Source organism: Podarcis pityusensis (assembly GCF_964106645.2).
Source record: "Podarcis pityusensis genome assembly, chromosome: 3".
Lineage (NCBI taxonomy): Eukaryota > Metazoa > Chordata > Lepidosauria > Squamata > Lacertidae > Podarcis > Podarcis pityusensis.
Genome location: NC_138026.1, coordinates 37149663 through 37176684, shown reverse-complemented (window position 1 = coordinate 37176684; position 27022 = coordinate 37149663). Strand labels below are relative to the sequence as shown.

General features: G+C 42.0%; 1 long non-coding RNA gene across 3 annotated transcripts in view; it reads left to right on the top strand.

Annotated features, from left to right (window-relative positions):
- Positions 1–27022, top strand: part of LOC308472830 — a 210796-nt gene that overhangs the window by 91677 nt on the left and 92097 nt on the right. The window contains exon 6 of one of the 3 annotated variants that reach the window (XR_013983742.1): positions 17121–17463. The exons of 1 other annotated variant lie outside the window; for it this stretch is intronic. This is a non-coding gene — a long non-coding RNA (uncharacterized lncRNA). Of the gene's footprint in view, positions 1–17120; positions 17464–27022 lie in introns of those variants that run through there. One more of the 3 variants, XR_013983743.1, reaches the window with a different exon arrangement.

Sequence of the window (27022 nt, the reverse complement as noted above, 5' to 3'; positions counted from 1 at the left end):
TGGTGGTCATCTACTTTGCATGTAGAACACCCCAGATACAACCCCTGGCATCTCTAGGTGGGGCTGGGAGAGACTGCTTTCTGAAATCTTGCCAGGCAGCATGAACAAAACTGAACTAATGGACCAATGGTCTGACTCCATATAAGGCAGGTTTCTGTGTTCCTGTGAGCAGGTGGGAATAGCATTTAAACTTCTTTACTTCCCTTGCCTGCAGTCTGAAATATCATGGTCCCCGTAAATGCTGTACCATGTGATTTAGCTGAATGTAAAGATCAGCCACCAGTCTTCAAAGACAGAAAGTTCAGAACAACAACAACAGCTGGTCCCAGCTCTGGGTTTTAAGAGGCCCTTGGGCAAGACAAGTTCCATGGCTCCCCTCCCTCCCTCATGGAGCCTGTTACCCAACAGATATGATCAATCACAGTTCAGTGTCAGATAAATAAGGTAAATCGTAGTATATAACATGCAGGAATTTTATCTGTCAGGGAAATCTAAAAAATAAGATTTTTGTTAAGCATTTTTTTAGTGAAGCTCCCCAAAATCATTTCAATACATTATTGATCTTTTCCAGTCAATTTGAGCCCTCTTGGACCCAAATTGAGCAAAAGGTGTGAAATCTATATTCCCAAACTGGATATTACATTTTTTTTAAAAAAAGTAATTCAGGGTCTTTTTTCCTTCATTAAACGCTACTCGTTATTGATGGCCAATCTGACTAATGTCATTGGCTATCATGAAAAGGCTACCTTGTATATTTACGCCAGATGGTAACAAACACCACATATTTAGACCCCTGGTTAATAGGCTATGGAGTAGTCAATGGGATGGCCTCAAAATGTTATTGGTTTCAACTCCTACCACTTCGGTCATGGCCAATGGTCGGGGATGATGGAAGTTGGAGTCCAACAGCAAGATCTAGAAGGTACCCCTGCCTTGGCTGCATGTAAAACACTGAGGATGGCAGAGGATAATATGCATTATTGTCTGCCCATGCTACCGTGGGTGCAGTAGCAGCCTATGCCAGCTGCAATGAACAAATATAGTTGTTACTGAACCATGAATATATCTGCTTTCATGGCAGTAAACACCTGCCCCTTTGCACATTTGTAGATGATGTTTGTGGTATATCCAGGAAGCACTTGTCTTCATGACACTTCTCAGCCTCACTGCATGGGTGAGAATAATGAGAAGAAAGAAGCCCATCTGTATGTGAAGATTTATAGAAACAACTGACAGACACACTGGGCTTTTTGAGTTTATTTTCGCAAACATTCTGTTTTGATTAAAGCTCTTTTTAAGGGTGGTTTTTTTGTTTGTTATTTGTAACAATAATTGCATACTTGTAAAGTTTCCATGGAAACGGGTATGCATTTGTTTTTTAGCCAGGAGTATTGCAAATCCAAATGACAAAAATAATTGTATTTGTCACATGAAGTCAATCTTATCATCAGGACTATCAGTTCCATTGATTCCATCAACCAGAAAGCTGGGGGGGAAAGCACAAAAGAGTTTTGTTGTTGTTTTAAGTGTCAGTTTATTAAATTACAGTGGGTTAAACCCGCACACTTTGTGCATTGCTCTGTATTGAGCTGTGTTGCAGGTGTTAGCCTCTCTTATTCCCTCTGTAAAGGATCACACAGGCTTGGAAAAAGAGGCATATAAATTATTCTAAATAAAGAAATAACAAGCATTGTTCCAGTGTTGGAAGAAGTACACCTCTGAATACCAGGTGCTAGAGAGCATGAATGGGAGAGTGCTTTTCAGTTTGGGTCTTGCTTGTGGGCTTCCCATAGGCATCTGGTTGGCCACAGTGAGAACAGGATGCTGAACAGGATGCGTCCTTCCTGGAAAGACTCTTCTTATGTTCTCCTTCTTGCTGTCCTACTATTTCTTCAAAGAGTTTCAGCTTGTCCTGGGCAAGCTGGATTGATCAGTAGATCAGTAGAACCCCATCCCCCTTTATTACTGTGTCTCTGAATTGCTTTAATAAGATATTTGGTAAAGGTCCAATCGCAGACGACTCTGGGGTTGCGGCGCTCATCTCGCTTTATTGGCCGAGGGAGCCGGTGTACAGCTTCCGGGTCATGTGGCCATCATGACTAAGCCACTTCTGGCGAACCAGAGCAGCGCACGGAAACGCCGTTTACCTTCCCGCAGGAGCGGTATCTATTTATCTACTTGCTCTTTGGCATGCTTTCGAACTGCTAGGTTGGCAGGAGCAGGGACCAAGCAACTGGAGCTCACCCTGTCGCGGGGATTTGAACCGCTGACCTTCTGATCAGCAGGTCCTAGGCTCTGTAGTTTAACCCACAGTGCCACCCAGGCACCAATAAGATATTTAGTCCACAGCTAAATCTTAGCCATCGTCACTTATGTAGCAGATCTATGTGCCATAGGAAACGCTTCACAGGCAGCTCCCTTTCCCTGAATGTGACTTGCTCCCCTTCGCTAATCCACCGGAAGCTCCATTCCGCTGTTGTGCCATGAATGCTTTCCACTGTTACCTTGCTCATGCTCACAACATCCTCACAACTACTCTATGGTGTGCATGTGCAGGTGTGAGATGAAACAAATTAATTAATTGGTGTGAATTGCCTCAGAGGGCAGAGAGCCAGTAAATGAGGTGAGATTTGAAAGCACATTCAGATACAGGTCCAATATTTTAAATCATAAGGCAACATATTTTTGTCTGCCATCAGAGAAGAAGTACGTGGTCCAGCCCCTTTGCTCCTAAGCTACATTTTCAACTCCATTGACCCTGGCTACTTTTTGAAATGACCTTTGGCAGCATGAGATCTGGTGCAGTATGGTTCATACCTAAAGCATTGAGTAACATTGGATGAACAAGTTCCTGTGCTAGCGTCACTCCCCATAGGAACCCAGAGCAATGTGGGGTTGAGAAGGATCTGAAGGTGTGAGCTGTTCCTGTATGACTTCTAGCATTATCACACAACATGGGGAGGAACTGCATTGTAGCATCACCACCTGTGCTAAGAAGAGTAATGTCAGAAGGGGGTCTTAAGCCAATTTATGCTAAATTACCATTTCCTTACAATGAATCTGCTGGGAAGCCATCATCTGATTGCATCTAACTGTGTCATTATGGCCCTCTCATTGAAGCAACGGACAATGGTGTCCACCAGGGCAGCACTTGGGGGCAGACTTCCAGTTCTCCATTAAGCAGAATGAGCAGAAGATTCCCCCAAACGCAGCAGTGTTGGTTTGCCAAATTGTGAGCAGGTGAGGTAATGCACATGGCCAGGTAAAGGAAAGAGTCCTTTAAAGTCCAGACTCTAAAATCACCTAGCAATACCACTGACAGCCCTGGCTGGAGGAGGCCATATTCTTGTGTATCAAAGGCAAGGTACACCCCAGGAAATATGAGGGGGCAACCAAAACTGTATTAGACTGCTTTCACACAAGCAAATTACAATGCAACGACAGCTAGAGACCCTCTAGCTTTTGCATGTCGCCTGAAGCGCATGGTTCACCACTCTTGTAAATCACAGAATAATAATAGAACTGCAGAGTTGGAAGGGACCCTGAGAGTCATCTAGTTCAACCCCCTGCAATGCAGGAATATGCCGCTGTCTCGTGCGAGGATCAAACCTGTGACCTTGGCATTATCAGCACCATGCTCTAACCGAGCCATCTCCACATATTGTATTAAATGTAGTATTAAATGCGAGAACATGAAGGCTTGTTTTTTAAGCAGGCTACTACTAACCCTGCCTGGCATGGTATATAAAAAATGAAAATATGAGTGTAATGATGTCTGTGCGTACGGACGACTGCTGGCAGGAAGCCACCGCATGCAGCCATCTCATAATATCGACTTTCAGCCACCACCAGCCTGATGATCATGTGATTGGACTTTTATTCCATCAGTTTGCAATAATGTTAGGAAACAAGCTTTTTATGCAGCAGCGTTAGTCATTAGAAGAATACACTTAATAGAAACAAGAATTGAATTAACTGAATTAATTCGTTATTGTGTAGGGGAAAACACTTTCCCATGCTGAAATGATGTAAAAAGGGCAGTAAAGTGCAATGGAATTCTGTGCTAAAAATTAGATTTGCTACCTACAGGTTCTCCCTTTCCACAAAGCTCAGTGACCGTTGCCAATTTAGTATCAAAACATGATTGGCTAAATGGTATTTAATTATATAGTGATAAATTAGCATTGGGTTTTATCACTAACATCCAGATGCATGCTTTGTAAAACGTGGCTGTATCATTCTTTACATGCTTCCTCCATTATTTGTTTCTAATTTGGCTTTGGAAGGATACCAATTCCAGCTATTAAGTATTCACTCGTATATTAAAATTAGATATTCAGCATCGCTGTAACAGCAAGGTCACCTCTTAGCCTTATTATAATATCAGAACAAGATCATTCCTTGAGACAGAGACATGAAATTGTTCTCTCCCTGCTTGTTTCACAATTTGACTTGCACTTTATAAGTATTACAGTCCAGTGACTCCTCTTCTTGTTACCCACCTCATGCTTCAGTAGGCAGCTGCCTGTGATCTCATAAAGTCACTCTAGGACCACAGGAACATTGTTGTGTTGATACAAGGCACATAAAGGATGAGTAATGTGCTAATGAGTAATGTGCAATGCACATCAGTGATATTGTATAGATGGTAATAAATAAACGAGACTTGCATGGTATTGATGCAAAATGATGAGGTTGAACAGCCTACTTGGCGGCAGTTCGGATATTGTTGTGAGAGGAGCCATACTGCAACAGAATTGTTCTCTTTAACTGTGACCAAAGATAACACTTTGAAAAATGAAACTGTTTTTGCACCTTTCAATAGTGCATATCATATAGGCAGGAACTATTTACAGTTGATCCAGGGTGCGTGCATCTAAGGGCTTACCCACATTCTTCTGCCCTGCCCTTTCCAGGCACAGATCTGCACATAAAAGCTCAGTGTCTTGAGTATGTGTAAGGTTTTTCACCCCAGAGTTTTCCCCATGAAAGCCTGTGGTGATATCACCCCTTTAAGACTGGTTCATGGGAATGGGTTAGAACCTCAGAAATAATGAGCTTACATACAGCTGTCTCCCTTAAGGCTTCAAGGCTGGTGTCCCAAGGTAATTGGGTGGAAGAGGTGAACACCCTTGGTCTAAGTTCCCTGGATTGGTGGGAGCTCTCAGTAGCCAGCCTGCCAAGCTGAGGTCAGCATCTATTTGGGCTTTTGACAGCATCTTGTTCCATTGCTCAGCCTACTGAGATTTAAGTGTAAGCGTGTTTGTTAATTAGCTGGATAAGCTTGTGTTTGTTGTTTTCTTACCTTCTGAGCTATTTTAATCTGTGTAATTATTTGGAGTTTTTCTCTCTTGTAGGGTTTTGTCTGTGTATGATTTTATGAAATTTGGTCTGGTCTGAGTTCCTGAACTCTTTAATTTTGACCATGCTTTTCAGAACAAGTGTCACCCACCACTTTTTAGCATTCAGTTGGAACAAACAATACAGGTGTCCTATGGATTGATGTTGGCTCCGATTGTGCACTAAAGAGTGTGTTTTTGTGAGGAAAGCTCTGGAGAAGAAGAAAAAAGGGGGCTCAGACACAGAACTTTAAATCATGGACCTAGTGCTGGATTTACGTATAAGCTAAATAAACTATTGCTTAGGGCCCCACTCTCTTGGGCCCCCCCTAAAAAATTAAAGGAAAAAAGTGGATGCACATTTCCAAAATATAAGATAAAAAACAAATAAAATAAAACCTACATACAGTTAGAGCTTAATAATTATTTCAGTATTAATATACTTTTTCTTAATTGTATTTCAGTTCAATTACTTTGATAAAATACATATTTTGTTTTGTGCAAATGGCTTTAGAGACCTATTAGGTCCATAAATTACCATATAGCATATATTCAACAACAACAAAAAGCGACAATTTGTTGTTGACAAAGAACAGCTGGACATATAAAGGGCCCCATTACCTTCAGTAACTTGGGGCCTTATCAAACCTAAATCCGGCCCTGCACGGACCATGCCTGAAAAGAGCAGAGGAAAGGTAACTGTGGATAAGCCTTATGTGTTGCGTCTGGTTCAGTGAATCTAATCCCTGTAAACTACAGGAATCAATGCTGAACTGAGCTATTCAGATAATGTCTTGTATGCCATACAGAGTTTTGAACATATAACTCCCAGACATCTGGCAACTGTGTCACAGGCATAGCAAGCAGGGAATGTCTCTTAAAGAAATAGCAATAGCTACTTACTTTAACAGAAGTAACTGTAACTTATAAGAGTAGAAGTGGAGGAAAGGAACCAGGACAAAACTATAAAAGGGTTTGGCAGCCACAGCAGGCATCATCTGGAACTATGTGATTCTATATCCATTGCCTCTAAACTCACTGAGGAACATTGGAAGAAAGTTGGCTGAGAGTGGAAATCCATTCACTTTTCAGAAGCGAAAAGCCTTTGTTTGAGGAACCTTGGCAGGGGTTTGGCATAAGTGCCAGCAGACCAGCTGTCCAAATGCAATGCAGAGTGGTCACTTCATTGTTCTGGGCAACCTGGCAGAATAGCTGTTAGCACTTCAGTCAAGGAAAGCTGTTATGGTGACTAAAACTTGTTATTTTGAAAAAAGCGTGCTGTGTGGAGTTTGGTCATCTTGATTACTATCAGCAGAGTTTTGCCTAAAGTGACACTTGCTGGGAATCTGAGGTTTCACAAAAGAACATCACATTACTTCAACAACTACAGGTGTTTCCTTGAAAGGGCAATTTACCTGTGGGGATGGAAAGAATGAGCACTTTTGCAGTTTCCATTAGGAACGCAAGATAGGAAAGCTGCAAGTTGGCTGAAACTGAAGTGCCTGGGGGCGCAGCACCTTGCATCTTTGCAAAGACACCATAAATACCCAGTGCTCTTTCATCGAAGGAAAAGGACCGAGCCCAATGCCAGTACATGATAACAGTTCCTATATATAAGCAGATAGGGTTTCCAAAATCTATTCAGCACATGGTACCTCTTCCTTTTGAGAGATGTGAAACTTTTGCAGAGGTTCTAGTGAAAGGAAAAGCTCTACTTGCCTAAATGCATCCTGCCGCGGAGCTATTAAGTGCATATAAAAACCTATGGGATCAGCAATTGGGATTCAACTGCAACAAGCCTTGTCATTTTGCTAAAACTTTACCAAGTTAATTTAGCTTCTGTCTCTGGCACTGACTCAGTTTGCTTTGGCAATGAAGTGCTGTAAAAAGCAGCCGCTGCCAAGATGCAATAAAGGTTACAGTTGTTGCAGCTAGAGCTCTTTTCAACATCACTGGCAAAATGTTTTGGATTCTGAACAAATTACAATGCGAGTGAAGCTCCATTATAAGCAAGCCACAGGCCCAGTTCAGATGATTACATAAACCATATGCCACAAGTGGCTAGCCTTTTTATGGCCCAAGAATCACGTTCATCCTTCGTCATCCCTTAGTGTACTGTGTGCCAATGGTGGGTATGATCACCACATGCTCTTCCGCACACACAGGAATCACTACCACTTTGTCTCCGGTAGATTCATCCAATGGCCATAGGGGAGGAGGCAATTTGCATCCTCATCAGGGTGCTGGGTTGAGTGGAGAGCTTTCAACCAATCTGCCTACTCCAGAATTCGCCTGCCCTCTTTGCCACTGCCACCAATTTGGTGGGTGTTGAGGGGGACAGCAGAAAAGTTTGCTTTGATTTACATGATCAGGAATGAGCTGCGGCAAGCCTTGAGCTCATGTACTCTCCCACCCCACCCCCCACTGTCATTTTAAAACAAGCTACAATTCTGTGTTACATTCAAACTCAAGAAATCATGGTTTGCTCTAAGCAAATTTAGTTTAAACAAACTAGGAACAAAATGGCTCCAGAGCTTTGTTAGAACAAATCCTATTTCCCCAAGTTTCTTCTAATGAAAAGTTTATGCTTTCACTCCGCCCCTCTCGCATGCAAAGGAGGAGGAAAGGGAAAGTGGAGTCCAAACTCACCCCAGGTGGTCCCTGGTCTAGTGGGGGTGAAGTTTGGAAGGAGACTGAGGAAGAGCTGAGAGTGTAGTATAGTTAATAAAGAGTAATTTGCCTTGATAAGTTATGGAATCTCTTAATCAGGGGCAACTAATTGCACATGGTGCCAATGACACCCACAACCTGGCTGAAAAATACTAAAAGAGAGACACATTGGGCTTCAAAGAACAGCAAAGTTGAAATGAGTTCTACATGTTGGGCAGGGAGAAGATTGCAGCAGTCTCTTTTAGTGTCTACCCACCACCACCGTTCCAACCCATGCATATCTGCCCTTAGTGTGTGGCCCAAATAGGGGCACAGATTTGAGAGGCTCTAGATAGCTTCAGGGTTAATCAGCAAACTTGAAGAGAAGCAGATTAACACACGGAACACACTGACTTATCTAATGCAGGATCAGGCACATGATAACCTGCTATCATTCAGGATGAGGGAAGGAAGAGTTAAGGAAATGCAATAAAGTGATGGATATTATTATTATTATTATTATTATTATTATTATTATTACTATTATTATTTTAAAAATCTTCATTTTTATGTGAAATGTGATTAGCAGGCAAAGTTTAGCTCACATGTGCAAATGGAAAATGAACCTGTGGATTTTATTATCTCTCTATGGGTTGTCTTCTGCTTAGCGCTAATCAAAGTGTTCTATCAGTGCAAGATTTTCTCCTTGTGCAACAGAACATTTTACCCCTATTCTTGCCCTATGCTTTCCCAAAAAAACCCCAAAGCAAATTTGTGGATGGCATGGGAATCACAAGGGGGGAGAGTAGAGGGAGGAAATCCCACGGCACTAACATTAATCCTTATGTGTAACTATTTGCTTGAACACCTCCCTGTATTCCCTAGCTGAACATTTTGAATACAGTGGTACCTCGGGTTAAGTACTTAATTCGTTCTGGAGGTCCGTACTTAACCTGAAACTGTTCTTAACCTGAAGCACCACTTTAGCTAATGGGGCCTCCTGCTGCCGCTGCGCCGCTGGAGCACGATTTCTGTTCTCATCCTGAAGCAAAGTTCTTAACCTGAAGCACTATTTCTGGGTTAGCAGAGTCTGTAACCTGAAGCATATGTAACCTGAAGTGTATGTAACCCAAGGTACCACTGTATTGAACCCTTCCAGATGAAATGATCAGGATCAAAATTTTCTCCATCAGTGTTCTCAGGTGACTACTAATTCTACTCCTCAACAGAGTGAAGAAAAAGCTGGAATAAAACATTGAAATGGAGATCACTGAACTCCATTAACCAACTGGATAAAAATGTTGAAAGAGAATTGCATCCCATGCCACTTGTGGAGCACACCCTTGGGCAGCTAGAAAGAGCCCAAAGTGTTCTCTAAATTGGATGCCAAAAATGGCAAATTCCATTGACAGGAAGCTCAATGAAGCTAGCAATGTTCATTACTCCTTTGGGGTGCTACTGTTGTAAAAGGCGACCCTTTGGGAATACCTCGGCTCCCAAGCACTTCCAAAAAAAGGATGAGCTATTTACTTTGGGATATTGAGGTGATGGTGTGCAATATAAACACTGCTATAATCACAGAGTTGAAGGTCACACTCATCAAGCACAAATGTGAATTTGGAGTGTACAGTGGTACCTCGGGTTAAGAACTTAATTCGTTCCCGAGGTCCGTTCTTAACCTGAAACTGTTCTGAAACCTGAGGTACCACTTTAGCTAATGGGGCCTCCAGCTGCCACTGTGCTGCTGTGGCACGATTTCTGTTCTCATCCTGAGGTAAAGTTCTTAACCCGAGGTACTACTTCCGGCTTAGTGGAGTCTGTAACCAGAGGTGTTTGTAACCCAAGGTACCACTGTACACTAATGGAATACACTTTATGGAATGCGTCATAGAATCATAGAATCGTAGAGTTGGAAGGGACCCTCAAAGTCATCTAGTCCAACCCCCTGCTATGCACAACACTGTTTAAGAGAGTATACCCTGACCCTGAGAAAGTAAAGGCGGCTGGTAAATTTCAAGCCTCAAAACACATTGTGTAAGGTCTGCCTATTTCTGGAGTGGTAGATGTTTTGGTGTACTTCCTACCTTGTCTGTCATCTATCAGATCTTACAAACCCACTCAATGAACTGTTGCGATTTAGCAAGGAGTTTGCCTGGTGTCCAAATCAGAAATAAACCTTTCAGTATATCAGAAAGGCTCTGACCACAGCACCTATTCTGGCAGAATTTCAAGCACTGAGACAAATCATTTCACTAGCTGCCTCATCTTATGAACTGGGAGGAGTATTACAACAGTGTCAAGACAATGCCCAGTTTGTCCAACAGCTTTTGTTTCAAGGATATTGTCAGCGGTGGAATTAATGTTTAGATTGAAAAGGATGCGCCAGCAATCACATGGGCACCTGAATGGTTCCAAGATGTTATTATTGAACTACTTTTCCCACCTGAAACAGACTATAAACCCCTGGCCCATTTTTATGACCAAAAGATTGGATGACCTCACACCTAGAATATAACCTTTTTTAATGTAGATGATACAATATTCATTTGATACCACCCATGTATCAAGAACCTTCCCCCCCCCCCCCCACTTCAGGAGATGCAAAAGTTACAAAAGAAATAAAAAGTGTATAATAGATGCCCCAAAATTATAAAGAGACCATAGGAGATATTCAAAAGAATAACACAGGGAAAGGGGGGGGGGTTCAAAGAATTGAGCATGTTTCATTAAAAGACTGAATGATAGATAAAAAGTATTACAACATAGGCACTTCAGTTTTAATGGTCTCCCATGTTACCTTATAATATTTTTACAGGAGCACGTAATCAATCGCCTTTCCTGAAATTCCTAACTGTTGTTTAATATAATTAACTAATGACTCTCAGTCAGTCAGTGCTTCTTTAATTTCCTTCTGCATTTTTATTAAAGATTTCCTTGGTTTACAAAAGTACGTGCCTTCTTTTTTCATGTTGTACAGTGGTACCTCTGGATGCGAACGGGATCCGTTCCAGAGCCCTGTTTGCATCCTGAGCAGAATGCAACCCGCGTCTGTGCGTGTGCGCAGGTCGCGACTTGCCACTTCTGCGCATGTGTGTGGCGTCATTTTGAGCTTCTACACATGCGCGAGCGGCAAAGCCCGGAAGTAATGCATTCCGTTACGTCTGGGTTGCCGCGGAGCGTAACCTGAAAACACTCAACCTGAAGCGACTTTAACCCGAGGTATGACTGTACTGTCTTTCTTACAAATCAGTTACATTTGTTGAGTACATTAGTGTTGAGTACAGTATAAGGTTGGGGAAGAAGAGTGGGGAGAGGAGGGGTGGTGTGGTGAGGCTTATATTATTTTGTATAGTGTACGTGTGGGGTTTTGTATCAGTGTCAGCTGGGTAGGTTCTCTTTCTATTCGTTTCTATTCGTTTATTATATTTCCTTGGTAGTGAGAGGTGTTGGGAGGCAGGGTGTGGTTGGTTGTCTGTGGTTGTCTGCAGTGAGGTTTGTTTGCATGGGGGGGGGGGCTTGTTGGATCACGTAAGCCAGATTGATTCGTATGCTGTTGGTGGATTCTTGTTGCTGTCTTGTTGGGCTGTGTATGCGATAAAGGGGAGTCATACTGGGGTGAAGGTGTCCTCTTCTATTTGTCCCTTTGTCAGTTTCAGTTTATTGGTTAGCTTTTCTAGTAAGCCATTTCCCGTACAATTTGATACCATTGGTCCATGTTTACTCCTGACAGGTCTCTCCAGTGACTGGCTATGAGGCTTCTGGCTGCTGAGAGTAGGGGGGTTATAAGCTCTTTGTAATGTGAGTAGTCATTATGATCTTGGAAGATGTTCAGTAGAGCTAGTTCTGGGGTGAGTTCTAATACCTGTTTAGTTATTTTGCATAACTCTTGTAGGATTGCTTGCCAGAAGGGTTGGATTTTAGGGCATTTCCACCACATGTGGAGATGCAGTCTCTCCAACATCTTGGTGAGGTTCCTGGGCATTTCAGCTCCAGTTTCTGAGGTATTAAGTACCACCTGTAGGTGAGTTTCAGGGTGACTTCCCTTCTTTTGTCTGACATGGACATAAAGGGAGGTCTAGACCACATTCTAGTCCATTGGGTGGGGTTAATTTCATAGCCTATGTCATCCTCCCATTGTTCTTTGATTGCGTCAAGCGGGGTTGTGGGATTTTGGAGCAGTATTTTGTTTATTGCGAATACCATCCCTTTGCCGTGTTCCTCTGCTGTCAGGAGACTGTTTTCAAAGGTGGTCAAGGGCCTAGTGGCTGCTGATTTTACTGCTGGATTGTTTAAGAAATTCCTTCTGCATTTTCATCCTTGTTAGCTTTATTATCTCCAACTGCATGCTCTCTCTCTCTGTCTCTTTCTTGCTGATCAGTTCTATTTTGGTTGGTTTTCTGTTGTCTTTCCAATGTTTGTCCTGTGCTGTCATGAGTTTACAGAGTACTTGCGCCTGACAGTTTTCTGGGATACTATATCCTTCACACAATTTAATAAAAATGTTTATAAGTTCATTTTTACTTGGAACTAAAAAGCATAATTTATCACTTCCAGCCCTGTATTCCAGATACTTTCTGCTCTTGGGCATTTCCAACAAAATATGGTAGGAGTCCCCTTCCTTCTTTTTGCAGAACTAGACATGGCAATCTCCCACTTTGGATGTGATTTTACATTCTTGACAGTCATTGGTAGGATGTTGAAGAGATGAATTGGAACAAGATGTTACTAGCATCAGACACAAATCTGCAGGGAATCTGGGGAAACAAACAAGAAAATACAACCTAAGTTTGGAAATGGAAGTCCTTGCATGAAAGGAACAACTTGGTTTGATACAATCCTGTAGTTAGTGCAGATACTTTTGCAATTTTCAAGTGTGTAGATATCACACACGCAACTGTAAAGATTTCTCAGTATAACCCAAAACAGAAAGAGCAGCCAGCAGGAATTTGATTGGGTGGAAGCTAACAAGCAGACAGGTTATCAGTCATACCCGGAATTGGAAGCAGTCATTACAAGTGTATCAGACATCTTGGAAGGAAATCCTTCCAAGGGTAAATCTACATATCAAAGAGGTTATTACTTTGCTACACATGATTGCCTGAGGAATGTGAAGGCAGGGTAACAAAGAAAAGTTTTGGGAGCATGAAATCATGGCTGTGCAGAAGTTTTTAATTATTGTTTTTATTTTTTTAATGTTTTCAAATTAACATTATTACAGCTATATATTCCCAATAATTTTAAAACTGAAATGCTCAGGTTCAAATTATTAATGAAATATTAACCAAAAAAGAAGTTTCTGCCACAAAAGGATACAGGGAGAACCAAATCTCAGTTACTCGATAACAGGGAGGAAAGGAACAATTTTCAGCTGCCAGGGGAAGAAAAGTGCTTATGGAGAGGTTTCTAAGCACATTCAGTAGAATGAGCTGAGATATCTGCTTTAGAGCTTCATATAAAACATGCAAAAATCAAGGAGAAGTGCCTGGACACATTGCATGCACAAACCCTGCTCCCATCTATGGTTTGAATGTTAGGCAAATGCCTGGACACATCTTATATTGTTACCTGCTATTCAATATATACTTTTGACCTTGATGCCAGTTCCATTTGCCTGCCCTTGCATTTTGCACTGTATTCTCAGTTTTGCTGTCCCCTTTGTTCATTTCTAACCAGCTGGTGGGCATTGCTGCACTTGTAAAGGCAATAAAAACCAATTATATTTAAATTGCTTGACTTCTGGTGCGAGCTTACTTGCTGTCTCTCTGACCTGATCTAATCTAAAGCTCAGAGATAAGATGATTCGCCATCCATGTTTGACAAAAGTGTGAAATAAATAAAGAAGTCCATTGGTTCCCATCTGACAACTCTTTCAAATATAGTGCAGAGATTAATTGACTCACTTCATGCCAAAGGGAAGAATAAAATGCACTAGTGGGAAAATATTGCTGTAAATTTTAAATTGCTGGCTTTAGCAGATAGGAGGACTGTGTCAGTAGTTAAATCTAGTATTGGGGAATTCGATTCCCAGTACAGATTTCACAATGGCAATGCTGCATATAAAAATGTACTCTAGTAGGGTGACCGTCAACAAAAAAGAGGGCAAAAGGTAGCACAGATTTGCATCTATAGACACAAGTTTAGAAACAATTACTATAATTTAAAATAGAAATAGTCAGTCTGCTGACCATGTGCTGCTAACTGCTAATAAAAGGTAAAGGGACCCCTGACCGTTAGGTCCAGTCGTGGCTGGCTCTGGGGTTGCGGTGCTCATCTTGCTTTATTGGCCGAGGGAGCCAGTCATGTGGCCAGCATGACTAAGCTGCTTCTGGCGAACCAGAGCAACTTACGGAAACGCTGTTTACCTTCCCACCAGAGCGGTACCTATTTATCTACTTGCACTTTGACGTGCTTTCAAACTGCTAGGTTGGCAGGAGCAGGGACTGAACAACGGGAGCTCACCCCATCGCGGGGATTCGAACCGCCGACCTTCTGATCGGCAAGTTCTAGGCTCTGTGGTTTAACTCACAGCACCACCAGCGTCCCTTGCTAACTGCTAATAGGCAAAGTCAAAGAACCTGCTCTCCTTTCTTATGCTTCTTTATCAAACAAAGGACAGTCCTCTGACAATCCTTCAAATACCTGTTTGTGTGTGTACTTCTTAATGGCAAAATGGGCATTAAGTGGTCTAGAAAGTATAAAACCAGTTTCACAGACATTAAAATACAAACACCCAGACTTAAAAGATACTATAGAACAATCCCATTCAAACAATGCAGCCATTAAAGGGAGAGTTGAAACCATTTATGTAAATCTCAGCCTTTCTCAGCAAAATGCAAGTGAGAAGCCACATCTTCTTACAGTGTTTGCTTTGGCTTGTCCTCCCCTCTCTATGGCTGAATGCTGGAAACAGGCTGAAATACCTCATCTTTTAAAGAGTGTCAAAATAAGAGCTGTCATTGTCTGGGGCAATACCAGCGTAAACAGAACATCTTTGTTCAAGGGTGTGCTGGCCGGTGCCAACCCTCATGGTTTACTTTCTTCCTTCAGCCCATGCAGTCTGGCAACCTTGAAAGTATTGCCCAGTCAACTCTGCAGCAGCAAAATAATTAAGGCATGATTTGTTTCAAATTATGAGGTGAAAATCCCCTGCTTAGTTTTGTACCCTTAACATCTTGTGATATGGCAGGACTAGCTTTTCTGTTCAGATCTGTCACCAGTAGCTAAATATAAAATGAGATTTAAAAGCTAAGCTGCTTATACTGGAATGTAAACACTCTTTAACAGTAAGGAGAACACTTCCAGAAGTAGTAAACACAGCCTTAGGAAACATATCACACAGAACAGCATACAGGCTGTTGTTGATAATATGTGTACACACTGTAACCATCAATCAATCTCATTTTGCTTTTGTATCTCCCTTGCAAACACTAAAGCCTCAACTCCATGCCCTCCAGGAACTAACTCACATATGACACCATTTTAACCTTCACAATTCAACTCTAAACAAGCAGTGAAAAGGGTGTTTTGCTTTGTTTGTTTAACTTCTGTTTAGCCTCTGAGCTTTACATACCTGCTCCCAGGCAGTAGTCATTTTCGGAGATGAAAATGGGAACAATAAATGGAATGCTAGATGTTTCTATGTGGGATGTGCTCTGTTCTCACTGGTGTGTGTTCTGACATCTTTCACACATGGAAGGGGAAGGATTTTTTCAATCAGTCAAAATTATTTGGTTTTTTATCAAAAGTTGATGCATGCACAAACACGTACCAATCAATCAGAGAACTAGCGGTGCATATGGCCCAAGCAATTTTAACTCATCACGATACAATACTATAGAGTTATCTGCCTCTTGCCACAATTCTGTTACAGTTGGACATACTATTATGCAGCCCCACAGGACTTTTTCAGAAATGGCTCTAAGCTGGGAGGTGGGAGAATCTTTTTCAGACAAAAGAAAATTCTGTTATCTAATCCATTGCAACAGAAATTGGAAGCACTTTTCAGAATCCTTGAGCCTGTGGGGATCTAAGGCGCCAGCTGCAAACACTTGTTCCAATATAATGAGAGGGGAAAGAACAATACACCTAACAAAGAATCCTAACCAGAGCCCAATTTTGTTGTTGCTATGTGAAATGAACTCTTTTATATGGACCCAAGAAAGCATTCCTCAACCTGCTGCCCTCCAGATGTCCCATCATCCTTGACCATGCTGCCTGGGGCTGATGGAAGTTGTAGTCCAACAACATCTGGAGAGTACTAGGTTGGAGAAGACTGGCCTAAGAAGAACCCTGCCGGATGAGGCCAAGGCCCCCTTAATTCAGCATTTTCTTTTCATCAGTGGCCATCCAGATGCCTATTGGAAGTTCATCTCAGCAGGACATGAAGTGGTGACTCAATATGAGCCAGTGTGATTGCAGGCAATGGATGACAAGGCTGCTCCTGTGGCTTTACCAGTTCACAGAAGGAATTTTAACGTGTACATCAGTATGCAATACAATGGCAAGCAAATTCCTTTTTCAGTTCCCTTTTCTACACAAGGAACTGGAGCTTTTCTGTCCTCTTTTGCATCTGGGCCAGGCAATGTTTTCTGAGTTACGAAAAGGGGCTCACAGATCTTCTACTACCCTCCAGGTTTGTGACACTGGAGACTTCAAAAGGACCGTTAAGTATTTTAATTATGCCTGATCTGTACCAATATCCTTTTTATCTGGCTACCTGGGGACAGGGTTGCCTGCTTCATTTTCCTGGCCGTGTTCCTGTACATTTAACAGCAGTGTGACTGGCAAAACATTCAACAGGCAAAGCTTTCCCAAACATGAATGTGAAGTGATACAGAATGTTTCACTTCTTAAAATGTCTTCCCATTTCACAGTTCTTGTGTTAAAGGAAGACTACCCAGGGAGCGGCAAGGACAACTAAAAATGGCTCTTATCTGTATAGCTTTCTTGAAGATTCTCAAGGAAAGGCTGAGCTATTATCAGTAAGGATGCTCAGGCATACATTTTTCTGGACTTTTTATATAACTAGAAAATTTCTTATTTGCTTTCCCATATCAATTCCCTTGCTTCAATGCAGGACCCATACCTGCACTACTAATAGTTCCCTGAACTGTACAGTTAGCATAACATAAGGTAAAGGGCCTCCTGACCATTAGGTCCAGTTGTGACCAACTCTCGGGTTGCGGCACTCATCTCGCTTTATTGGCCGAGGGAGCCGGCGTACAGCTTCCGGGTCATGTGGCCAGCATGACTAAGCCGCTTCTGGCAAACCAGAGCAGTGCACGGAAACACCATTTACCTTCCTGCCGGAGTGGTACCTATTTATCTACTTGCACTTTTGACGTGCTTTCGAACTGCTAGGTTGGCAGGAGCAGGGACCGAGCAACGGGAGCTCACCCCGTTGCGGGGATTCGAACTGCTGACCTTCTGATCGGCAAGCCCTAGGCTCTGTGGTTTAACCCACAGCGCCACCCGCATCCCTGGCATAACATAATGGTTAGCTAAAAATTGCCACCAGTGGCTATAGTTGATGGACTAGGAGAGCCTGGGTTTAAATCTCTAGTCAGCTATGAAAACTGCTGGCTAAACTCCTGTCACTCACAATCTTGACTATCTCACAGTGTTTTCCCTCCTTGGAGGAAGGGTGGGATACAAATCTATTAAATAAATATGAGTAAAGGGCCATTTCCATCATCTTAGTCTACTAAATCCCATGACGTGCTTCCACTAGCATATCTTCCTCATTTTGGCATTATTGGCACTAGGTGCTTGAAGGACAGATGATTTAAACATCAGTGCAAACTGATTACAATAAGCAACCATCAGACACAGCCAGGAGGTACATTTGATGAGAAAAGAGGCAAAAGATTGATCATGATCCATCATGGAGTTGCTGAAAATAAATACTCCAGACATGGATTGGATGTTCTGAAAAACAGTGAAGGATGTGGTTTCCTGAATGTTCTTGCTTGAATGGAGAGACTCCATGCTATTTTTGGAGCATCCCAAGCCATCTGCCAGTTCCTAGGTCTCTCAGGCTGGATTCAAACATCAAAAGAATCACCTGAGCAAGAGGGAAAGCAATTAGCCAGCATTGCATGTAATCAGGTCCTTGAGTTGTCTCCTTCAACCATTTTCTTCCTCCAAGTATTATTTGTCATGTTGTTTTGCTAATAATGTTTCAGTAGTCCCACAGGGAAAGGTCAGGCTCTTCAATCTGTTGATGCCTTGATGCATGGCTTCCATTAGATCTCGGAGGAAGTGAGCCTGCTCACTTGTATATAGAAAGTCATGCTGTGTGTGATGGCACTTGGGCTCACAGTGTAAAAACAACAACGCATCAACTTGATTAGCATATTCTAATAGCCACATGACTTAGGAAATCAGCATGAGAGTTTAATCAGGCGCAGACATGAAGCTTTGCTCGGCAAATGAGCAGAATGTGGCAAACAAAAGGCGCAGGAGAAGAGAGATAATAGAAAACACCCACAACCAAAACTTGGAAGGTTGTGTCTGTCCTTCAGAAACCTCAAAAGCACCAAATCACAAAACAGTGGGGGAAATCAAGTGACTAAGAGATGAAGTAATGAACCTTTGAGGAGTAGGATGGGAGTACAATTGCCAAAGTCATAGTACTCTGCCACCATAAATTTACTGCATTTGTGCTATAAACATTGGCATTGTTTATACAGCTACTCCTCCCTACAACTACCTCTCATGTTAAACAATCACGGAAGGAAAATTATTCCCACTGAGGAAAGTTACATGTCTAGTGCCGACTTAAATATAAAAAGGTGAAGGCCACATTCACACAATACATTTAAAACTCTATGAGACTACTTGAAACAGTCATGGCTTCCCCCCAATAATTTTAGGAGCTGTAGTTAACGAAGGATGCTGAACGTTGTTTCCCTCACAGAGCTACAATTCCAATGGTGATTTAACAATCAATCCTTCATGGGGAACTCTAGAAACTGTAGCTCTGTGAGAGAAATGGGGGTGGGGGTGTCTCCTAACAACTCTTAAGTACCCTTAACAAGCTACAGGTCTCAAGAATTCTGTGGAGGAAGCCGTAACTGCTTAACGTGGTATCATAGTGCTTTAAATGCATGGTGTGAATATGGCCATAGACATGTACTCACAGAAAGAGAAAGAACAATCAGGCTGTGGTCTTTTTTGTGCTTCCCACAGCACATTTAGAAATCAGTCTTTTTATTAACAGGAGGAAGAGAGGCTAGAACAGCACTTGCATACTGTAGCACTGACTAAAACAATTGAGAGTGGTCTGCTCAACCACTGCTTACACTTGTGTAGGTTGAATTTGCTTCAGTGAGTCTACAGCAATCTGAGTAGCCATGGAATTTTCCCTGTAAGATGTCAGCAAGCTCTTCTGCCTCGGATTAATGTAAATGATACAGCGGTAATTCCTTATTTCATTAGAACCCAGCCTGTCAGAAAATTCCCTCCATTTTCCCCACTAAATGAATCCCATTTACTTTTAAATGGGCTTCAAATCTTTTGTAAAACGCTCCAAGGGGGTATCTGTGCAGGGTGACTTGTACTCAGCATGAAAGACTGACAGAATTTTGGCTCATTCAGCCTCCCTGGTTTTCTTTATTCTAATCCTCCTGTTTCTCAGTGTGAAAAATCACAGTGAAAGTTGGTATTTAACTCTTACAGCAGGAAGCAGGGAAAAAAGACACAAAGGAACACACTGTAAGAAGTCAAATCCAGAGAGAGAGAGAGAGAACAAACTAGCAGCATTATTCACCTCCGTGTAACAAGTATTTCAGATGATCCAACTTCTTTGAAATTTGTCGCTTGTACAATGTATATGGCCTAGTTCCCAGCAGGTGAGATGGTAATTGAGGTTTCTTGGCTGTATCACTTCAGACTGCAGATGAGAGATCACGTGATGGAATGCTCCCTCATGGAAAGTATTCTTGTGCGTTGCATAGAATGCCAGTGACTAAGCATGAACGAAACAGTCCATTTCGGTTTCTCTCATTTTCCCAGTCTTAAGTGGAAAGGGGCAGGACCTTTACTGCAGTCACCCTAAAGGTCTGGAATGGGGTGCCAGAGAAGCAGATTAATGTATGTCCTCCTCAATACATTCAGGAAGCTCTTTATGGGTCAGTTTTTACAACATGTGTAATAAGAATAGGGGTTGCTCATGCGTAAGTTGCCGCCACTCCTTGCTAGGTTGCCTGGTTAAACCTTTCCTGTCCGGACAGCCCTTCACTTCATGGCTGTCTCAGTCGCTAGCAGAATCCGTCAGTGGGTGTCTCTTAAACCTTTTCCAGCATAAAAGCTGTTTGACGCCAAGTCTCCTCCTACTCTCCCTGCACGGAAGTCTTCTGCGCAGGGACAGGGAGGGTGTGGGTAGTGGAGGACCCGTGCTCTCCCCGCTAGTCTCCGGCGAGGAGTCCTGGAGCCCCCTCGCCGATTCCCCCATCTGCCCCCCTTTATCCCTGGTGTTATGCTGATTTCCTTCCCCAGCTGATGAGCCGCCTCTCTCCCTGCTGGGCCCTTCTCCAGCATCACTTGGGAGCCTAGCCTCCGCCTCTGGCTCCGATGTCAGTTCCCTGACATCATGCTTGTGGAATTTTAATAGCATATTATTTAATAGCATTACATTAACATAATAAAATTATACTTTACTGCTGTTGATGCATTGTGTTTTTGGCCTGCCTATTTTGGATGTTTTAGTTTTCTGATTTTATTTTGGCTTTTATGTTAAAGCCTCCTTGTATGGTTGGACAGGTAGCATAAAATGTTTTAAGTAAACAAAACATGAGACATCATGAGGCCCAACAAGTGATTTCAAAAATGTGATCTCATTTAGGACAAACATAGGTATTTGCTATGATATCCAGAATTGCAGAGAAATTTTTTTTTTTTTCCAGAAAAGTTTATATTATTGGGCATGCTTCTGAGGTTACTGTGGACATATAAAGAGACTGCATCAAAGTAAGATAAGAGAATTAGGCTGTAATCCTAATTCCTCCCGCCACCACCCTGGCTGATGGGACTTTACAGAGCGGCAGGATCATACAAATGTAGAACTGTTGAGTTGGAAGGGATCCTGAGGATCATCTAGTTCAATCATATCTGAAGAATGGCCTGGCAGATGGCCATCCAACCTCTGTTTAAAAATCTCCAGTAAAGGCGAGTCCACCACCTTCTGAGGTAGTCTGTTCCACAGTGGAACAGCTCAGAGCTTTGCTGTGCATGGCAGCTGGGCTGCAATGTAAGGGCAGGTTGTGGCAACAGCCTGGAACTTGCTTGCATAGTGATCAGACCTAATACCATCACACAATGCCAAGATCCAGTTGTCCTGGGCCAGCTCAGCCACACTGCTGCCCACTTCCATAAATCCACTGGCAAGCATCTGGTTAACAATACTTCCAACCACCCATTCAGGAGATGGAAGAGGAGCTCCGTAAGTGGTGGCTAGTAGGAGGCTAGTGGGGATTGGGCATGGATGTCCCAATCCACCCCATCCAGCAAAGGGGCTTTTTGCATTGTTCTGCCTAGCCCTGTACTATTTTACTTGGCTCGGCAATAGCTTTCATGGTAAATGTTGACATTTACCAGGGTATTTCTAAAAGTGCATAATTATACATTATACATACATAGGAGCCATTTGAAAACTGATAATTTACAATGTGAGCCTTATTCCTTACTTAGCTTTCCGATTAGCAATTAACACTAGGCCCATACATTTCCTTTCAAAATAAGTGTTCCATGCATTGGGGTAAAGCTTCTGCAACATGTCTACCTTATAAAGCTTTTTTCCATTTCTTTTTAAGCAGAAGTCAAATACAGTTCTGACCTTTTGGTTACTTCAGCTAAAATGGTTTATCTGAACGATGGATAATCTTTCCAGCAAGGAGAAAACTGATTCTAAAATCCTGGAGAAGGAATCTCAGCAGCATCTTTTAAAAATAATAATAATGAATATTTCCACAAAACATTATCTGATGTGAATTGAAGCTGTCTGTGAATCCCTGCAACTTCAAAAAGAAAGCAGCACTTCCCTTCATCAGATTTCCTTACTCCAACAGAGGCTTTAACTGGACTGATAATAGATGTGATCATTCTTACTGATGGGATAGAACCATTCTTACTGATGGGATAGAACCAGATTAACAGAAGTCCTCAGAACTCATCTTGAAAGGGATTGCCATGCTGACCCAGTCCAAATTATCTGTATGTAACACACAATATCAGCAACAACAGCTTTTGGTATTATTATTTTTTTGCTTAAGTTCTTAAAATGTTAGGATTAAAGGAAACAGCTGGGATCTTTCAAGTAGCTGCTGCTTCAAAATTTCTGAAAGCTGGACTTAACTTTTTGCATAGGTCTGGAACCACTGACTTAGTATTGTGGCTTCTGATTCACAGTTCTGGATTCACCTCAAAGTGTGACCCGTGGCCTACCCAGAACCCTCCATAGATGGGATAAACTTACCCAGTTGCCTTCCTAGATCCTTCTGAAGGTGGTGGAAGTGAAGGCTAGAGAGCTAGTATGTTCATACAGGGATGTCTTGATCATCACAAGAATACAGCCAGTGTGGAGTAACAGTTAGAGTGTTAGACCAGAACCTTGGAGGCCAGAGTTCAAATCCCTGACTAAGCTCCCTGGGTGATCTTGGGCCAGTCACAGTCTCTAAACCTTACAGGGTGGTTGTGGGGATAAAGGCAGAAGGGGGGAAAGGTGAGATAGAAATGTAATAAATAATTGCTGACCTGTGCCAGTGACATCATCACCATGCAGTGGTGCTTCGATGCTTAGGGATTCTGAAAAGACAAGTGGAAGGATATTTCCATTTCTGGGGAAATGTCCCTGTTTCCTAAGTGGAACCAAGAGCATCTTCCCTAAACTTCCTGCATGTTGACTGTGGGACCTTGCTGTCAGTACCAAGATGAAGAGCTGCTGGAGATTGAAGTAACTCCATCATTAAAAAGAACAGTATTCCAAGGTTTGCTGCTTCATGACAGTCATGCACAGTACAATTCCACACAAGACTTGAAGGATGGGTCCCATGGTGCTTCTCAATAAATGCTCCTCTGCGCCCTCCTTTCAGTCCTCACACCTTATTACCTGACGAGTGGGCTGCCTATTCTAGATTTCTAGTAGCACATCCTTCTTGTGTAGCTACAGCTTTAGGTGACCCCGCCCCTGGCCCTTCCAGTTGCCCAGCCCGTACTGGGTCTTCCTGAGCGAGGGCAAGTTGGTGCCCCAAGCTGCCTGTGGCCTCCTTTATCTCTTTACCATTGGGGATGTTCTCCTGACTCTCCTGCTGCCTCTGCTCTCCCTGGATACAGCCCCACCAGGGCCGTCTTCTGGGTTTGGCTCTTCCAATGGCTGACCTGCATAGCCGAGTGAGGTCATCTCCAGTAAGGATGTGTATTTGTTTTGTAACTAATGAAAAATTGAATTGAATGTGGTTCATTAATTAAATTCATTAATATTAAAGAAACCGATGACAGAGCAGTACGAGTTCTGAATGTCATATCGTCATTCATTATTTCTTCGTTATTAATTTGGAACTCATTTATTTTTCCTTTTGTTGCCAGCCAGAATAGGTTAAGTGAAGGTTATAAGAAGGGGAATGTGGTGGGGGGGGGCAGAGAGAGAGAGAGAGAGAGAGAGAGAGAGAGAGAGAGAGAGAAAGAAAGAAAGAAAGAAAGAAAGAAAGAAAGAAAGAAAGACAGGGTAATGGAGACTGGAGAGTTTGTAGCACCAGGTCTTCAGCTCAATGCATTGTAATGAAAGTGTCCTACCATAGATAACACCCCACCATCACCATCATAAGCTGATGTCCTTGGTATCTCTTTTTTAAAAAAATAATTGACAATTGAAATGCTCTTATTGACTTTTCCAATTTGTTTTATTGTTGGTACTGTCATTGGTCACCTTTCAGACTATACACAGAAACACATAATATCAATTGAAATAATGAAGACGTAATAAATAATATGGGGATGTGGTCCACATTACTGAATGAGAAGAATAGGGAAGCCCATAAGCCCAGGATAATTGAGTGAACATCACACCCCACAGGGGAATCTTGTGGCAGATGTCATGAACAACTGTAGCCCATAAGTCCCAAAAGTAAGCATAGGATAGCATAATTGTGTTTCATGGCACAGAGTATATGGTGTGTAGAACCTATGATTTATCTCTCCAGATCTCTGGCTCTACATTATTTCAAAATTCCATATTGCAGTTATGATTCTTCATATAGAAAAGGCAAGCTTCCTAGAACCATACACCAGGAACTCTGTACAGAACTATATTATCTGCCTGCCAAGAACAACAACTTACGGTATTTTAGTTTCATCCGTTGCTCCTCAAATGCCAGTCAAGATTCTGTAGTTTTCTTTTGACAGCTTTGCTCTTCTGTGAGTTAAGATAGGACAATTTTGGGTTTTTTTTTAAAAAAAAAGGAAGGAAAGAAAGAAGGAAGGAAGGAAGGAAGGATCCATCCCCCCTCTCTGAAAATGAATAATAAAGGCAGCGATATTGGAATAAAAACAGTACTTTCTTTAAAACTACAACTTCTGTCTATGCCTGCCTCACTGCAAAACCTGTTTCAGACCATCTGTCTTCCTCTAGAAACAAAAACTAATCAAGTTTTTTTCAATCCTAACACCTGGGGTACCAATTTTTTCCCTTCCTGCTTTCCACCTCCCTCTGCCGAAGCTCATGACTGCTGCTTTATCAGGTGCTAGTGTCAGCCAGTTCACTGGAAAACCAAAGAGTTTGAAAATAGACTTCAATCCTTATACCACTTGCCTGAGATAAGGATGTAAGAAAGCGTCATTTCCTCTCCTGTATTTGTCGCATGCAACACTGTTTCCATTCTGCTGCAGCTTGCCTTCCACCAAAAACTACATTATTTTTATCACTGTCCACTGTGATGAAATTATGTAATTTATCATAATTAATTACATGTAAGTTAATTATGTTGCCATTATGTTGTTACACCCCATTCAGTGCAAAAGAAATGCAATGCAGATGGGGGGGGAGGGATATCATCAATATGTATTGTTTGCAGATTGAAAGCAACAACAACAATTAATACTAATCGTATTTGCTGGATTGATTTCCATTCCAGACATGGGATGAATGAATGAACATTGCCCATGGACCTATGACTTCAAGCAATACATTTCATTTGATTGATAGATTAATGCAGAGCATGGAATATTTAATCTCTAATCTCCAGTACTACATCCCCAGTAGCAGTTGAAAATGAATGTATGGGAATGAGAGATGGATACTTTTCTAGGGTTGCCATAGGTCCAGAATTTCCTGGATGTAACCGGAATACTGCCGTCAGAAGCAGTGTCTGGAAATTGGCAAAATGTCCAGGAAAAGCTAGACGTATGGCAACCCATGTCAGCAGTGTTGTTTTGCTGATTTTCCTTAAAACCAGCTCAAAAACCTCTCTTTTTGAACTATGGCAACCCTATTGTTGGATGTGCTTGATAAAGATAAAAGAGATCCTTAGCACCACTGAAATAACACTTCAAGATGTAGAAAGTTGTGAATTAGGAATCTTAGAATGAACTTTGCCTTTCTGAAAGAAGGCATATCTATAGCAATCTTATATTAATCTTGGGAGTTATATAAAAAAAAGTGAAAGATGGTAAGGAAACTTCAATTCAGAGTCAATTAGCATTCTCGTCCTCACATAGACTTCACTTTGTCATGGTTTTAAAGCTGCCATTTCAAATCAGTTTGGACTGAAATGTGTCTGTCTAGATGCCACACACTTTAAAGCGGCATTCTATTGAAGTTGTTTAAGCTTCTTTCGGTGCTGATGAACAAATGGCATTTCAAATGACCAGGATTTCAGCAAGTCCTGAGCTATTGTTGCGAATCTATCCCAAAATAATCTGGTAGAGAATGATGCATGTTACAAGGTTACAGGTTTGCCTTGGGCAATTTGTGAGAGAGAAAAAATGGGGTGGCTGGCCTCCTCCACCCCCAGCCCACGTTTGAATTATGAACTGGGAAGAAATCTTTTTAATGACTGTAGGAAATGACTGTTAGATGACAATGTTAATTGTGTTTTAAAATCCTCCCTTGCTTCCTTTGTTTGGATTGCTGCCATCTCTAGCTATATTACCTAATATTCAAAGTCACCATGAGGAGACACTTGTCGTCTTTATATATCACTGGAACAAATTATTAAGCTGCAACACAAAATAATACTAATGGTTATTGTAAATATTTGTTTCACATAGGCCAGATTTTATCTTTGTATGGAAAAGGAATATTCAGAAAACCATAGTAGGTACTGCTGTTCATATCCACAGATAGATAGATTAGATCGATAGATAGATACACAAATTAGCGTTAGAAAATGTGTGTGAACAAGAATTGTGCAAAACAGTAGTCATTTTGTGTCTCTGACTGACCATCAAATAAGTCATTTATTTGAGGCATAGATCATATGCACAGAGCTCATGTTAATCTGATGAGGTATGGCTTAGCACCCTGGTCTTTGACACCTGAGTTACAGTGGTACCTCGGGTTACAGACGCTTCAGGTTACAGACTCCGCTAACCCAGAAATAGTACCTCGGGTTAAGAACTTTGCTTCAGGATGAGAACAGAAATCGCTTAGCGGCAGCGTGGCTGCAGCAGCAGGAGGCCCCATTAACTAAAGTGGTACCTCAGGTTAAGAACAGTTTCAGGTTAAGAACAGATCTCCGGAACTAATTAAATTCTTAACCTGAGGTACCACTGTATCTTTATTTTAAAGCCCACTTTATTTTTCTGATTGTAGTTTCTTAAACTTATTTTGTATTTTTATGTTGTCGTAACCCACCCTGGGACATTATAGTGAATGGTGGGTAAGAAATCCAATAAACAACCATCATCATCCTGCTCCCCTTTCATGTGTCCATTGGGCAGGCCTGCATGATGTGTGAACAGGCCTACATAATAACACTGCTGGCACTTAGACCATTAAGAGAGTCAGTAAAGATGAGCTAGGACTACTGTCTTGCAGGAGC